Source organism: Cnephaeus nilssonii, assembly GCF_951640355.1.
Source record: "Cnephaeus nilssonii genome assembly, chromosome: X".
Taxonomy (NCBI): Eukaryota; Metazoa; Chordata; class Mammalia; order Chiroptera; family Vespertilionidae; genus Cnephaeus; species Cnephaeus nilssonii.
The window spans coordinates 29,081,807-29,095,583 of record NC_137071.1 but is presented as its reverse complement, the minus strand read 5'-3'; positions in this window follow the sequence as shown (position 1 = coordinate 29,095,583).

Here is a 13,777-nt window from a genome sequence, read left to right as displayed (position 1 = left end):
CACGCGTGTCATAGGTTCGCCCTCACTGCCTTAGGCTCTCCTCCTGCTTTTTTTAAAATATATTTTTATTGATTTTTTACAGAGAGGAAGGGAGAGGGATAGAGAGCTAGAAACATCGTTGAGAGAGAAACATCGACCAGCTGCCTCCTGCACACCCCCTACTGGGGATGTGCCCGCAACCAATGTACATGCCCTTGACTGGAATCGAACCTTGGACCTTTCAGTCCGCAGGCCGACGCTCTATCCACTGAGCCAAACCGGTTTTGGCATCTCCTCCTGCTTTTTAATTTTTTTTCTAGATGCTGCTCTGCTTGAGTGTTTTTCCCACTTTGTCTTCTAGCTCACTGATGCAGTCCTCCTCTTCTTATATTCTACTGTTGATGCTTTCTATTCAGTTCTTTATTGCAGTGATGTCACTTTTCATTTCTTCTTGGTTCTTCTTTATTTCCTCTTGGTTCTTACACATATTGTTGAATTTGACTTCCAACCTTTTCAGTGTCCTTATGACCATTGCTCTGATTTCTTTCTCTGACATACTGCTTGCCTTCATTTCGTTTACTTCCTTTTCTGGTGATTCCTCCTTTTCTTTTGTATGTGGGTTGTTACTTTGTGTCCCCATGATCACTCCTCAGGGTGTCTGGTTATGTGGCTCTCTCCTGTGTTGACTAGAAGGCACAAAATACAACACAACCAGACACAACGCACAGGGCACCAAACACAAATGCATTCATGATACTAATAACCCCAAATAAAGGTGACCACCAGAGAAAAGATAATTAGGGGATAGGAAAGAGTGAAAAAATGATATTGAGATACAGAAAAATGTAAGAGAGAAAAGAAAGAGAAGAAAAAATAAAGGGAAGGAAAAAAATATATGTATATGGGGAGAAAACTCCAATAAAACAACAACTAATCCAAAAAATGCAAACAACAAACACCCAGAGATGAATGCAAACAATAAACAACACCTAAACTAAAAAATGCTAACAACAAACATCCAAACAACAAACACCCAGATGAATCTGAGGAGGCAGAGCTTATTTCCATAAGGTAAGGTCAATGAATTTAATGAATGGGGAAATAGCCACAATTCAGTATAGAGGAGGTAGAAAGAGAATGAGTGTATAAGAAAAAAAGTAAAAAAAACAAAAACAAAATAAGCTATATATATATATATATATATATATATATACACACACACACACACACACACACACACACACACACACACATATGATCTCTGAATGTATAATAATCTGGCCACTCAGTGTATATCCTATATAATAAGAGGCTAATATGCAAATTTTCCCCTCGACCAGGAGTTCCACCAGCAGGCAGACCGGCCAACTGCCCATGTCCCCTCCCCCTGGCCAGGCTGGCCGGACCCCACCTATGCACAAGTTCATGCACCAGGCCTCAAATATATATAAAAATTTCACCTTTCTTTTATCTATCTATCTATTGATCTATCTATCTATCTATCCATTTACTATTGGAAAAATGAGAATATAGAATAGATAGGCCTCACTTGTTGATTGGAATTAATTAAGCTATTAGTAGAATAAGAGAACAAATGAGGAGAGGAAATACAGAAGCAAAAGAAAAAGAAAAACAAACTAACTAAACAACAATAAAACAAGCAACAAGAACCAGACAGAAAGAAAGAAAAAGGGAAGGAAAAAAAAGAGAGAGGAAGAGAAAAAATAATTTGGGATAGTGAAGAAAGAGAAGAGAGAAGTATATATGCACTTGGAGCAGGGGAGAGGAAATTATATATATGAGTAAGATCAATATTTAACAGGGAGTAAAAAGAAAGGATAGAGAAAAACTAAAGCAGTAACAGGGTAAGAGAAAAAAGGACGATAAAGTGGAAAATAAGGAAGAGAGTATTGGAATAAAGGAAGAATTGAGATAGAGTAAAATAATGCTAAAAAATAAAAAAAATGTAGAACACTAATCCTGAAATAAAATAAAAAAAGAAAACTTTAAAAAAGGTAAAATAAATAGTAGTAATAATAATAATAATTTAAAATAAAAATATAATAAAAGGAAAATCAAGTGAGAAAAATGTGTTTTCTTATGTAAAACATAAAATAAAATAAAAAAGTGAAGTAGTAAAGGTCGTTCACTTCCTCTACTGCTCTGCTTGGCACATCTGTTTCCTGTCAGATAGTCAGCACAGTATTGAAGTTCCCTTCGATGCACCACTCCTCTATGTCATAAGCCACAATCCTGTTTTCAACCAAGTGGGATCTCTCTGCTCCCTTTGTTTCTCACCCTGCCTTTAGTTGTATTTACACAAGAGTCAATTTCTGATACAAACCCTAGGTAGCAGTATTTCTGTATTAATATCCGGTGCTAAAAGGCCCCTCTATCCAGTGTTTAGAGTTTTCTTTCCGTGCTGCTCTTAATACTGTGTTAGAGGGACAGACTGCCCCAGAGCTGGTTTCCTGTTCGCCTTTCCCCACTCTGATTCCCAGTTTCCACAAAAACAACTTTCCCCTGCAGTCTCAGTGAGTGTTTTTAATTGGAAGATCCTATGTACTGGACTTAGCAAGCAAAAGCATGGAGTTTAAAAGGAAAAAAGCCAAAGGAAGCATGCAGATTCGTGTCTTTTTCCCCTGTCATTGCACAGCCAGTATAGAATTTTAGGCTGCCTTTCTGGGCCCAGCCCAGCTGTGGGCTAATATCTAGAGTCCTCTTCTGCAAGCAGCCCTGTGGACCCCCTTCCACATTCAAGGGCTATACTGACCCCAACAGCCACAGATTTTGTGGGGCTCAGTCCTCCTCTGAGATGCTAGTCCCTGCTGTGTGAGTTTCTCTCTCCTGCCTGGATCCCAGATCTCGCCTTTCTCTAGGCAATATCTGACCTTTCCATCCACAGATTGCCACACCAGCTGTATTAATTCACTAATTCCAGGCGGGTATTGTTCGATTCACCCGTTCCTTCTATCTGCTCTCTGAGAAGGCGCAGGGCCTGTCTGCGTATTCAGCACTGCTTTATCTCCCCTCCTGGACAGACTTTTTAGGCACCCGTGGTTGGGGAATCTGGAGTTCTGGTGTTCCTGGGTTTGAAGCTGAGGCAGCTGGTCCCTGGGTGTTGTGATTGTAGGGTCCTGGGAGGTATCCGAGGTCTCCCCGGTTGAAGGTAAGGCTGGGCTTCCAATCACAGCTGGTCTCCCCTTCAAGATGGTGCAGTCTCTGCAGCAGAGCTGGCTGCTCTGGGAGAGATTTAGCAGCAGTAGAGGTTGCCCAGCCAGGTGAGCCTGGTCCGCCAGTCCCCAACAGTCCTGTGGAATATAGCTGTCCCTCACTCAGAAATACAGACACTCCCTGCACATCCATACACTCTCCTTTGGTATAATTTCAATCTTCTCTAATTTGTTGATGCTAGTTTTGTGACCCAAACTATTGTGGTCTATCCTTGAGAATGTTCCATGTGCATTGGAGAATAATGTATAATCTGATGTTTTGAGATGAAAGGTTCTGTACATGTCAATATGTCCATTTGTTCTAGTGTTTCACTTGAGGTTGATATTTTTTCTTTCTTTTTTAAAAATAATTCTTTATTGTTGAAAGTATTACATATGTCCCCTCTTTCTCCCATTGAGCCCCTCCAGCCAGCCCCTGACCCTCCGCCCCAGGCCTTCAGCACCCTATTGTCTGTGTCCATGGGTTATGCATGTATGCATACAAGGTTTTTGGTTGATTACTGGGAATCAACCCACCGTCCCCTGCCTTCCCTATGATATTCCACACTCTGTTCTATGCTTCCATGTCTCTGGATCCACTTTTTTCGTCAGTTTATTTTGTTACTTAGATTCCACATATGAGTGTGATCATGTGATATTTGTCTTTTTCTGACTGACTTATTTCACTTTGCATGATACTCTCCAGGTCCCTCCAACCTGTCTCAAAGGGTAAGAGCTGCTTCTTTTTTCTGCTGCACAGTATTCCATGGTATAAATGTACCACAGCTTTTTTATCCACTCATCTACTGATGGGTACTTGGGCTGTTTCCAGATCTTAGCTATTGTAAATCATGCTGCTATGAACATAGGGGTGCATACATTCTTTCTGATTGGTGATTCGGGTTTCTTATGATATACTAGAGGCCTGGTGCACAAAATTCGTGCATGGGTGTGTGTGTGTGTGTCCCTCAGCCCAGCTTGCACCCTCTCCAATCTGGGACCACTCCGGGGATATCCGACTGCCGGTTTAGGGTTGATCCCACAGGGACCGGGCCCAAACCGGCAGTCAGATATCCCTCTCACAATCCGGGACTGGTGGCTCCCTACCACTTGCCTGCCTTCCTGCCTGATTTCCCCTAACTGCTTCTGCCTGCCAGCCTGATCACCCCCTAACCACTCCCCTGCCAGCCTGATCGACACCTAACTGCTCCCCTGCTGGCCCCATTGCCCCCAAATGCCCTCCCCTGCTGGCCCAGTCACCCCTAACTGCCCACCCCTGCCATCCTGGTCAGCCCCAACTGCCTTCCCCTGCAGGACTGGTCTCCCCCAACTGCCCTCCCTCCCCTGCAGGCCCAGTCACTTCCAACTGCCCTCCCCTGCCAGCCATCTTGTGGTGGCATCTTGTGACCACATGGGGGCGGCCATCTTGTGCAAGGGTGTGATGGTCAATTTGCATATTACCTCTTTATTATATAGGAGTCCTAGAAGTGGAATCACTGGGTTGAATGGCAGATCCATATTTAATTTTTTGAGGAAACCCCATACTGTTTTTCATAATGGTTGCAACAGTCTGCATTCCCACCAACAGTGTACTAGGGTTCCCTTTTCTCCACATCCTCGCCAGCACTTGTCATTTGTTGATTTGTTGATGGTAGCATTCTGACAGGTGTGAAGTGATACCTCATTGTTGTTTTAATTTGCATATCTCTGATAATCAGTGACTTTGAGCATTTTTCATATGTCTCTTTTCCATCTGTATGTCCTCTTTGGAGAAGTGTCTATTTAGGTCCTTTGCTCGTTTTTGTTTGTTTGTTTGTTTGTTTGTTTTGGTATTTATTCACTTACTAGTGGCCCGGTGCATGAAATTTGTGCACAGGGGGGCTGTCCCTTAGCCCAGCCTGCACCCTCTCCAATCTGGGACCCCTCAGGGGATAACCAGCAGTTGGACATCCCTCTCACAATCCAGAACTGCTGGCTCCTAACTGCTTCTGCCTGCCAGCCTGATTGTCCCTAACTGCTCCCCTGCTAGCTTGATTGCCCCTAACCACTTCTGCCTCAGCCCCGCATCCGGGACCCAGGATTCCCTCCTCCAGCTGACCACAGGCACCTGGAATCCGGGCTTCCCTCCCTCTGATCAGCTATAGGCGCCCAGGTCGGCTTCAGCCACAGGGGATGGTGGGCAGGTGGCTTTGCCTGGGCTGCAGCCACAAGTGCTGGAGCCCGGAACCGAGGTGTGGGTGGCTTCTCCATCTCCCAGGCCACAGCCAGCTGCCAGTACTGGTGCCCAGGACTGCTGGGTGGGCGGCTTCTTCGTCTACCAGGCTGTGGCCAGCCGCAGGTGCTGGCGCTTGGACCACAGGCAGGCGGCTTCTCCATCTTCCCTAGGATGCTGTGTTGGGGATTTCTCCAGCTGGCTGCAGCCTGGGATCATGAGGCACGCAGCTTCTTCGTCTCCTGGGCCGCAGCCATCCTCAGGCGCTGGGGCCTGGTATCTTCATCTCCCCCAGGATGTGGGGTGGGAGGATGTGGGGCGGGTGGCTTCTGTGGCTGGCTGTGGCCTGGGATCATGGGGCAGGTGGCTTCTTGGTCTCTCTGGCTTTGGCCAGCCTAAGGCGCTGGCGCTGGACTTCTCTGACTCCCACAGGCCCAGAATGGCTGGGGGGTGGGGCTGCCACCATCTTTTCAGGTTAATTTGCATACTCACTCTGATTGGCTATTTGGCATAGTAGAGTGACAGTAATTTGCGTGTTTCTCTTTCATTAGTGTAGATTTATTTATTGAACATTTGACTCTACTTTGTACAAGTATCTGGAAAAGTAAAGATTTCTGAAGATTAGAGTTTCCTTTTTGAAGAGAGACAAAAGAGATCAACAATATATGTTCTTTTGTATCTTTCTTTTAAAATTAATTTGTGTTGTTACATGTAACTGATGTTTATTTACGTATATTGCACTATAGTTCTTAAGTGTATAAATATGCACAATTTATTTATTCATCTTACTGCTGTGAAGCATTGATTGTTCCCAGCCTGTGTCTACAATGAATAATGGTAGCATGAACTTTCTTATACATATATTTTTGTGTCAATATTTATTGATCTTATTCCTAGAAGTAGAATTATTTGGTCATAAGTTATGGGTTTGTACAACTTTAGTAGATAATGTCAAGGAATTTCCCAAAGTGGGTTTTATCAACTTAAACTCTTACCAGCATAGTATAAAGTGTTCCTACTAGGTATATCTTTCCATCAGTCTTTGTTTTTTTGTGTTTCTTTCTTTTTTGGTCTGTTTTTTATTTTTAAATTAAATTTATTGGAGTGACATTGGTACATAAGATTATATAGATTTCAAGTCTTTTTCCCTACAGTAGAAACTAGTAAAAAAATATAAAAATCAGTTATATATCTAATAGTTCTGTATCAAATACATAAGGAAATAATATATTTAATACTTTCCAGTGAGGAAAATAAAACAACACAAAACCTTTACATAATAAAAAGTAGAAAAGGGGGAAGAAAAATATTAGAATCCTATATAATAAAAGGGTAATATGAAAATAGACTGAACAGTGGAATGACCAGTCACTATGACATGCACTGACCACGAGGGGGCAGATGCTCAAAGCAGGAGCTGCCCCCTGGTGGTCAGTGCACTCCTACAGGTGGAGCACAGCTCGGCCAGAAGCCGGGCTGACTGCTAGCAGCTGGCGAGCACAGCGGCAGTAGTGGGAGCCTCTCCTGCCTCCGTGCCAGTGATGTCCTCCAAGGACTCCCGGACTGTGAAAGGGCGCAGGCTGGGCTGAGGAACAACCCCCCTAACCCCCCAGTGCACAAATGTCGTGCACAGGGCCTCTAGTTATTTTATATTGTTTTGATCTATCTCCTCAATTTAATACATATATTCTACATCATTCTGCTTTGTTACTTATTTATTATATTTATTATTTCTTTCTATATTTTTATTTTAGCTATTTTAAATAATTTTTATTGTTGAAAGTATTACATATGTCCCCTTTCCCTCCATTGCCCTCTCAAACCCTCCTTCCATCCCAAACCCTCACCACCTTACCACCTGTGTCCATGGATTATGCACATATGCATGTCGGTTCATTGGTTGATATCTCCCTCTCTTAACCCTCCCTGCATTCCCTCTAAGATTTGACACTCCGATAAATGTCTCCATGACTCTGGGTCTATTTTTGTTCATGAGTTTATGTAGTTCATTGGATTCCACATACGAGTGAGATCATGTGATATTTATCTTTCTCTAACTGTCTTACTTTACTAAGAACAATGCTCTCTAGTTCCATCCATGATGTTGCAAATGGTAAGAGTACCTTCTTTTTTACAACTGCATAATATTCTATTGTATGGATGTACCACTGCTTTTTAATCCATTCATCTGCTAATGGGCACTTAAGATGTTTCCAAATCTTAGCTATTATAAATTGTGCTGCTATGAATATAGGGGTACATATATTCTTTATGATGGGTGTTTCTGAATTCTTGGGATATATTCCTAGACCTGGAGTCACTGGGTCAAATGGTAGTTCCATATTTAATTTTTTGAGGAAACTCCATACTGTTTTCCACAGAGGCTGCACCAGTCTGCATTCCCACCACTAGTGTATGAGGGTTCAGTTTTCTAAACATCCTCACCAACATTTTTTGTTTGTTGATTTGTTGATAGCCATTCTAACAGGTGTGAGGTGGTATCTCATTGTTGATTTGATTTGTATCTCTCAGATGATCAGTGACTGAGCATTTTTCATATGTTGCTTGGCCTTTTGTATGTCCATTTTGGAGAACTGTTTATTTAGGTCATTTGCCCATTTTTTCAATGGGTTTTTGTCTTCTTTTTGTTTACTTTATGAGTTACTTACAAATTTTGGAGATTAGGCCCTTATCAGATATAACATTGGCACATATGTTTTCCCATGCAGTGGGCTTTCTTGTTGTTTTGTTGATGGTTTCTTTTGCTGTGCATAAGCTTTTTATTTTGATGTAGTCCCATTTGTTTATTTTCTCCTTAGTTTCCATTGTCCTAGGATATGTATCCATAAAGATATTGCTATGAGAGATGTCTGAGATTTTGCTGCCTGTGGCTTCTAGGATTTTTATGGTTTCACAACTTACATTAAAGTATTTTATTCATTTTTAGTTTATTTTTGTGTATGGTGTAATTTGGTGGTCTGATTTCATTTTTATATGTATCTGTCCAGTTTTCCTAACACCATTTATTAAAGAGACTCTCTTGACTCCATTGTATGCTCTTGCCTCCTATGTCAAGTAATAATTGAGCATATCATCACGGGTCGAATTCTGGGTTCTCTGTTCTGTTCCATTGGTCTATATGCCTGTTCTTGGGGCAGTACCAGGCAGTTTTGAGAACAGTTCCTTTGTACTATAACTTGAAATCTGATACTTTGATCCTTCCAACTTTGTTTTTCTTTGTCAAGATTGCTACAGCTATTCAAGTTTTTCTTTTATTCCATATAAATTTTGGAGTATTCATTCTAGCTCTGCGAAATATGCCTTTGGTATTTTAATAGGGATTGCATTAAATCTGTAGATAGCCTTGGGTAGTGTGGACATTTTAATGATGTTGCTTCTACCAATCCATGAACACAGTATATTCTTCCACTTGTTTATATCTTCTGCTATCTCTTTTTTCAAAGTCCTGTAGTTTTCCAAGTACAGGTTTTTTGCCTCCTTGGTTAAGTTTATTCCTAAGTATCTTAAGTTTTTTGTTGCAATGGTAAATGAGATTATTTGTTTAGTTTCTCTATCTGAGAATTCATTATTGGGTTTTTTTTATAAAGCCATTGATTTTTGGGTGTTAATTTTGTATCCTGCTACATTGACAAATTCATTTATTAAATCTTGTAGTTTTTTGGTGGAGTCTTTTGGCTTTTCTATGCACAATATCATGTCATCTGTGAAAAATTAGAATTTTACTTCCTTCTTTCCAATTTGGATGCATTTTATTTCTTCTTGTCTGATCGCTGTGGCTACGTCTTCCAGTACTATTTTGAAAAAGAGTGGCATAAGCGGACATCCCTGTCCTGTTCCTGTTCTTAGGGAAAATGGTTTTAGTTTTTGCCCATTGAGTATGATGTTCTCTGTAGGTTTGTCATATATGGCCTTTATCATGCTGAGATATGCTCCCTCTTTCCACTTTGCTGAGTTTTTGTCAAAAATGGTTGTAGGATTTTGTCGAATGCATTCTCTACGTCTTTTGATATGATCATGTGATTTTTGTCTTTCAATTTGTTTATATGATGTATCACGTTTATTATTTTGCTAATATTTTACCAGCCTTGCATCCCTGGAATAAATCCCACTTAGTCAAGGGGCAAGATATTTTTAATATATGGCAGGATTCGATTTGCTAATATTTTGTTGAGGATTTTAGCATCAATGTTCATCAGGAATATTGTGCTGTAATTCTCTTTCTTTGTAGTGTCTTTATCTGGTTTCAGAATTAGGATAATGCTGGCTTCATAGAAAGAGCTTGGAAGTGTGCCGTCCTCTTGGATTTTTTGAAATAGTTTGAGGAGTGTTTGTGTTAGTTCTTCTTTGAATGGTTGGTAAAACTCCCCTGTGAAGCCGTCTGTACCTGGGCTTTTGTTTGCTGGGAGTGTCTTTATTACTGCTTCTATTTCATCAATTGTTATTGTCCTATTCAGGTTTTCTGATTACTCTTGATTCAGTTTTGGGAGATTGTATTTTTCCAGGAATTTGTCCATTTCATCCACATCGTCCAGCTTGTTGGCATATAGTTGTGCATGCATAGTATTTTCTTACAATCCTTTGTTTTTCTGTGGTGTCACTGGTTACTTCTTCACTTTCATTTCTTTTCTTTCATTATTATTATTTTTTTATTGATTAAGGTAAAACATATGTGCCCTTATCCCCCCATTGTCCCCCTACCCTCCACTCATACCTTCACCCCCCTGGTGTCTGTGTCCATTGGTTAGGCTTATATGCATACCTCCAAGTCTGTTGGTTGATCTCTCCCCCTTACCCTGACCCTCCCCTACCTTCCCTCTGAGGTTTGACAGTCTGATCGATGCTTTTCTGTCTCTAGATCTGTTTTTGTTCATCAGTTTATGTTGTTCATTATATTCCACAAATGAGTGAGATCATGTGATACTTCTCTTTCTCTGACTCGCTTATTTCACTTGGCATAATGCTCTCCAGTTCCATCCATGCTGTTACAAATTGTAAGAATTCCTTCTTTTTTACCGCAGCATAGTATTCCATTGTGTAGATGTGCCACAGTTTTTTAATCCACTCATCTGCTGATGGGCACTTAGGCTGTTTCCAAATCTTAGCTATGGTAAATTGTGCTGCTATGAACATGTGGGTGCATATATCCTTCCTGATTGGTGTTTCTAGTTTCTTGGGATATATTCCTAGAAGTGGGATCACTGGGTCAAATGGAAGTTCCATTTTTAAGTTTTTGAGGAAACTCCATACTGTTCTCCACAGTGGCTGCAGCAGTCTGCATTCCCACCAGCAGTGCAAGAGGGTTCCTTTTTCTCCGCATCATCACCAGCAATTCTTCTTCTGGAAATTTATCCAAAGAAACTTGAAACACTATTTTGAAAGAATATATGAACCCCTCTGTTCATTGCAACATTATTTACAATAGCCAAGATTTGGATGCAGCCCAAGTGTCCATCAGTAGATGAGTGGTTAAAAAGCTGTGGTACATTTACACATTGGAACACTACTCTGCTGTAAAAAGGGAGAAAATTTTACACTTCGAGACAGAATGGATGGGTCTTGAGAACATTATGGTAAGTGAAGTATGACAGTCAGAGAAAGACAAGTAACATATGATTTCACTGATATGTGGAATTTAATAAACCAAATGAACTTTAAAACAAAATAGAGACAGACTCCTAGATAGAGAACAGACAGCTCTGGTGTTGTTGGTGGAGGGAGATATTTGGGGGGAGGGGATAAGTGGTGATGGAAAAATAATATAAAATTTTATAAAAGAAAATTAGTTATAACACACTAACAAAAATATTTTACTTTAACTTCTATTTCACTGCTGTCTAGCAGTCATTCTCCCTTAAGACCAAATATGTTTCCTGATAACTTTCATAGCATTATATATAGTAGTACATAAGTACCTACACAGCATTGATTATGATTTCTTATAGCAATCCCTTATCTACCAACACCCAGGGAGATTTCTCATTTGTCCCATTCATCTGCTATACATTTTTGTGTTTATGTTATAATTTTATTTTTAAACAATCTCAACATTTCATTCTCAAAAATGTATTTCTTAAACATATAACTGTTTCTCTCTGAGTTCCTGTATACTATCCACCAAACATTCTAGTATTCATCAGGGACTTGTTGTTTGGTCAATTCATGCAAGTGGCTATTTTCTATAAGCCTACCTGACAACATATTTTCTTACTTTATCACTTAGGTGATAAATATGAGTTATTGTTCTACACTACTGAGATGATATCAATATATTTTTATTTATTGTAAATAGACCAATGTTGCTCTTATTTTATATTTTCTTTCTGTGGTTACTTATTGTCATATATTGTTGATGAATTATTGTGTTTTTTATTCTGCTGCAATGTTTGATATATAGTATATGACTTGAGTGCTTAAATGTCACACTGTTTCTCATATTGGATAAAGTGTATCAGTTTATCATAACTTTTAAATGACAAGAATATTCTGTAGAAGCTACTGATGCCTCTAGCTTTAATTTTGCTAGCTTCCAATGACCTTCTTCCCAGGACTTCCAAGTTTCTAGCAAGTTAAAATTGTCGGGACCAATTTGATGGTTATAGAAGACAGAGAGAGGGCCTAAAATAGTGTCTCTGGAAAGCTTATTTCCCATATCCTATATAATGAAGAGGTAATATGCAAATTGACTGTCACTCCAACACACAACATGGCCGCCCTCATGAGGTCAAAGATGGCCACCCCCATGTGAACACAAGATGGCCGCCACAAAATGGCCGGCAGGGGAGGGCAGTTGTGGGCGATCAGGCCTGCAGGGAAGGGCAGTTAGGGGTGACCCAGGCCTGTAGGGGAGGGCAGTTGGGGGGGAGCAGGCCTGGAAGGGAGGGTAGTTGGGGAAGACCAGGCCTGTAGGGGAGGGCAGTTGGGGGGGGCAGGCCTGCAGGGGAGGGCAGGGTAACCAGGCCAACAGGGGAGGGCAGTTGGATGGGGACCAGGTCTGCAGGGGAGGGCACTTGGGTGGGGACCAGGCCTGCAGGGGAGGGTAGTTGGGGGGTACTAGACCTGCAGGGGAGGGCAGTTAGGGGTGACCAGGCCTGCAGGGGAAGGCAGTTGGGGGTGACCAGGCCAGCAGGTGAGGGAAGATAGGGGTGACCAGGCTGGCAAGGGAGGGCAGTTAGGGGTGACCAGGCCAGCAGGGGAGGGCAGATAGGGGTGACCAGGCTGGCAGGGGAGGGCAGTTAGGGGAAATCTGGCTGGCAGGGGAGCAGTAAGGCGACAAACAGGCTGGCACGGGAGTGGTTAGGGGATGATCAGGCTGGCAGGCAGAAGCGGTTAGGGGCAATCAGGCAGGAAGGCAGGCGAGCAGTTGGGGGCCAGCAGTCCTGGATTGTGAGAGGGATCCCAGATTGGAGAGGGTGCAGGCTGGGCTGAGGGACACCCCCACACACACATGCATGAATTTCGTGCACCGGGCCTCTAGTATATCTGTAGGGAAATATAAACATTCTGTTTTATGTTCCGAGACCATGAAGGAGAACACTTTGTTTTACTTTATATATTTATAGAAAATTAGAAAACTGAAGCCCAGTGAAGTAGAAAAGTGGTAAAACTTTTTGTTTTGTTATAATTTTACTAGAGACCCAGTGCACAAAATTCATGCACTCAAGGGAAGGATCATTCAGCCTGGATTGCGAGAAGCTGCAGGCCAGGCTGAGGGACCCCACCAGTGCATGATCGTGGGCCAGGGAGGGACGCAGGAGGTTGGCCAGCTGGGGAGGGACCATGGGAGGGTTCCAGGGCATGTCAGGCCCATCTTGCTCAGTCCTAATTGGCCAGACCCCAACAGCAAGCTAACCTCCTGGTTGGAGCGCCTGCCTCCTGGTGGTCAGTGCAAGTCATAGCAACTGGTTGACCAGTGGACTGTCTGCCCCCTGGTGGTCAGTGCACATCATAAAGACTGGTCTACTGGTCAACTGTCTGCCCCCTGGTGGTCAGTGCACATCATAGCAAGTGGTTGAGAGGTCTTAGCATATTATTAGCATATTATGCTTTGATTGGTTGAATGGCTGACCAGATGACTGGACACTTAGCATATTAGGCTTTTATTATAGAGGATATGTGATGATGGAGGACTGCATAAAACAAAAGTAACTATATATTCAATGATGCTATTAAATGAATATTAATTACAAGAGCATCTATATACCTTTGATATGTGTAACAAATGAAGAATAGCACATTTAAAAAAAAAGAGTTTGAACTCATACTGCTATTATTAGACCCTTTTTGTTTCAGCATTCAGGCAATGCATTATATTGTAAATGTAATAATTCCATGGTTCCAAGTTGAGCACTATTGT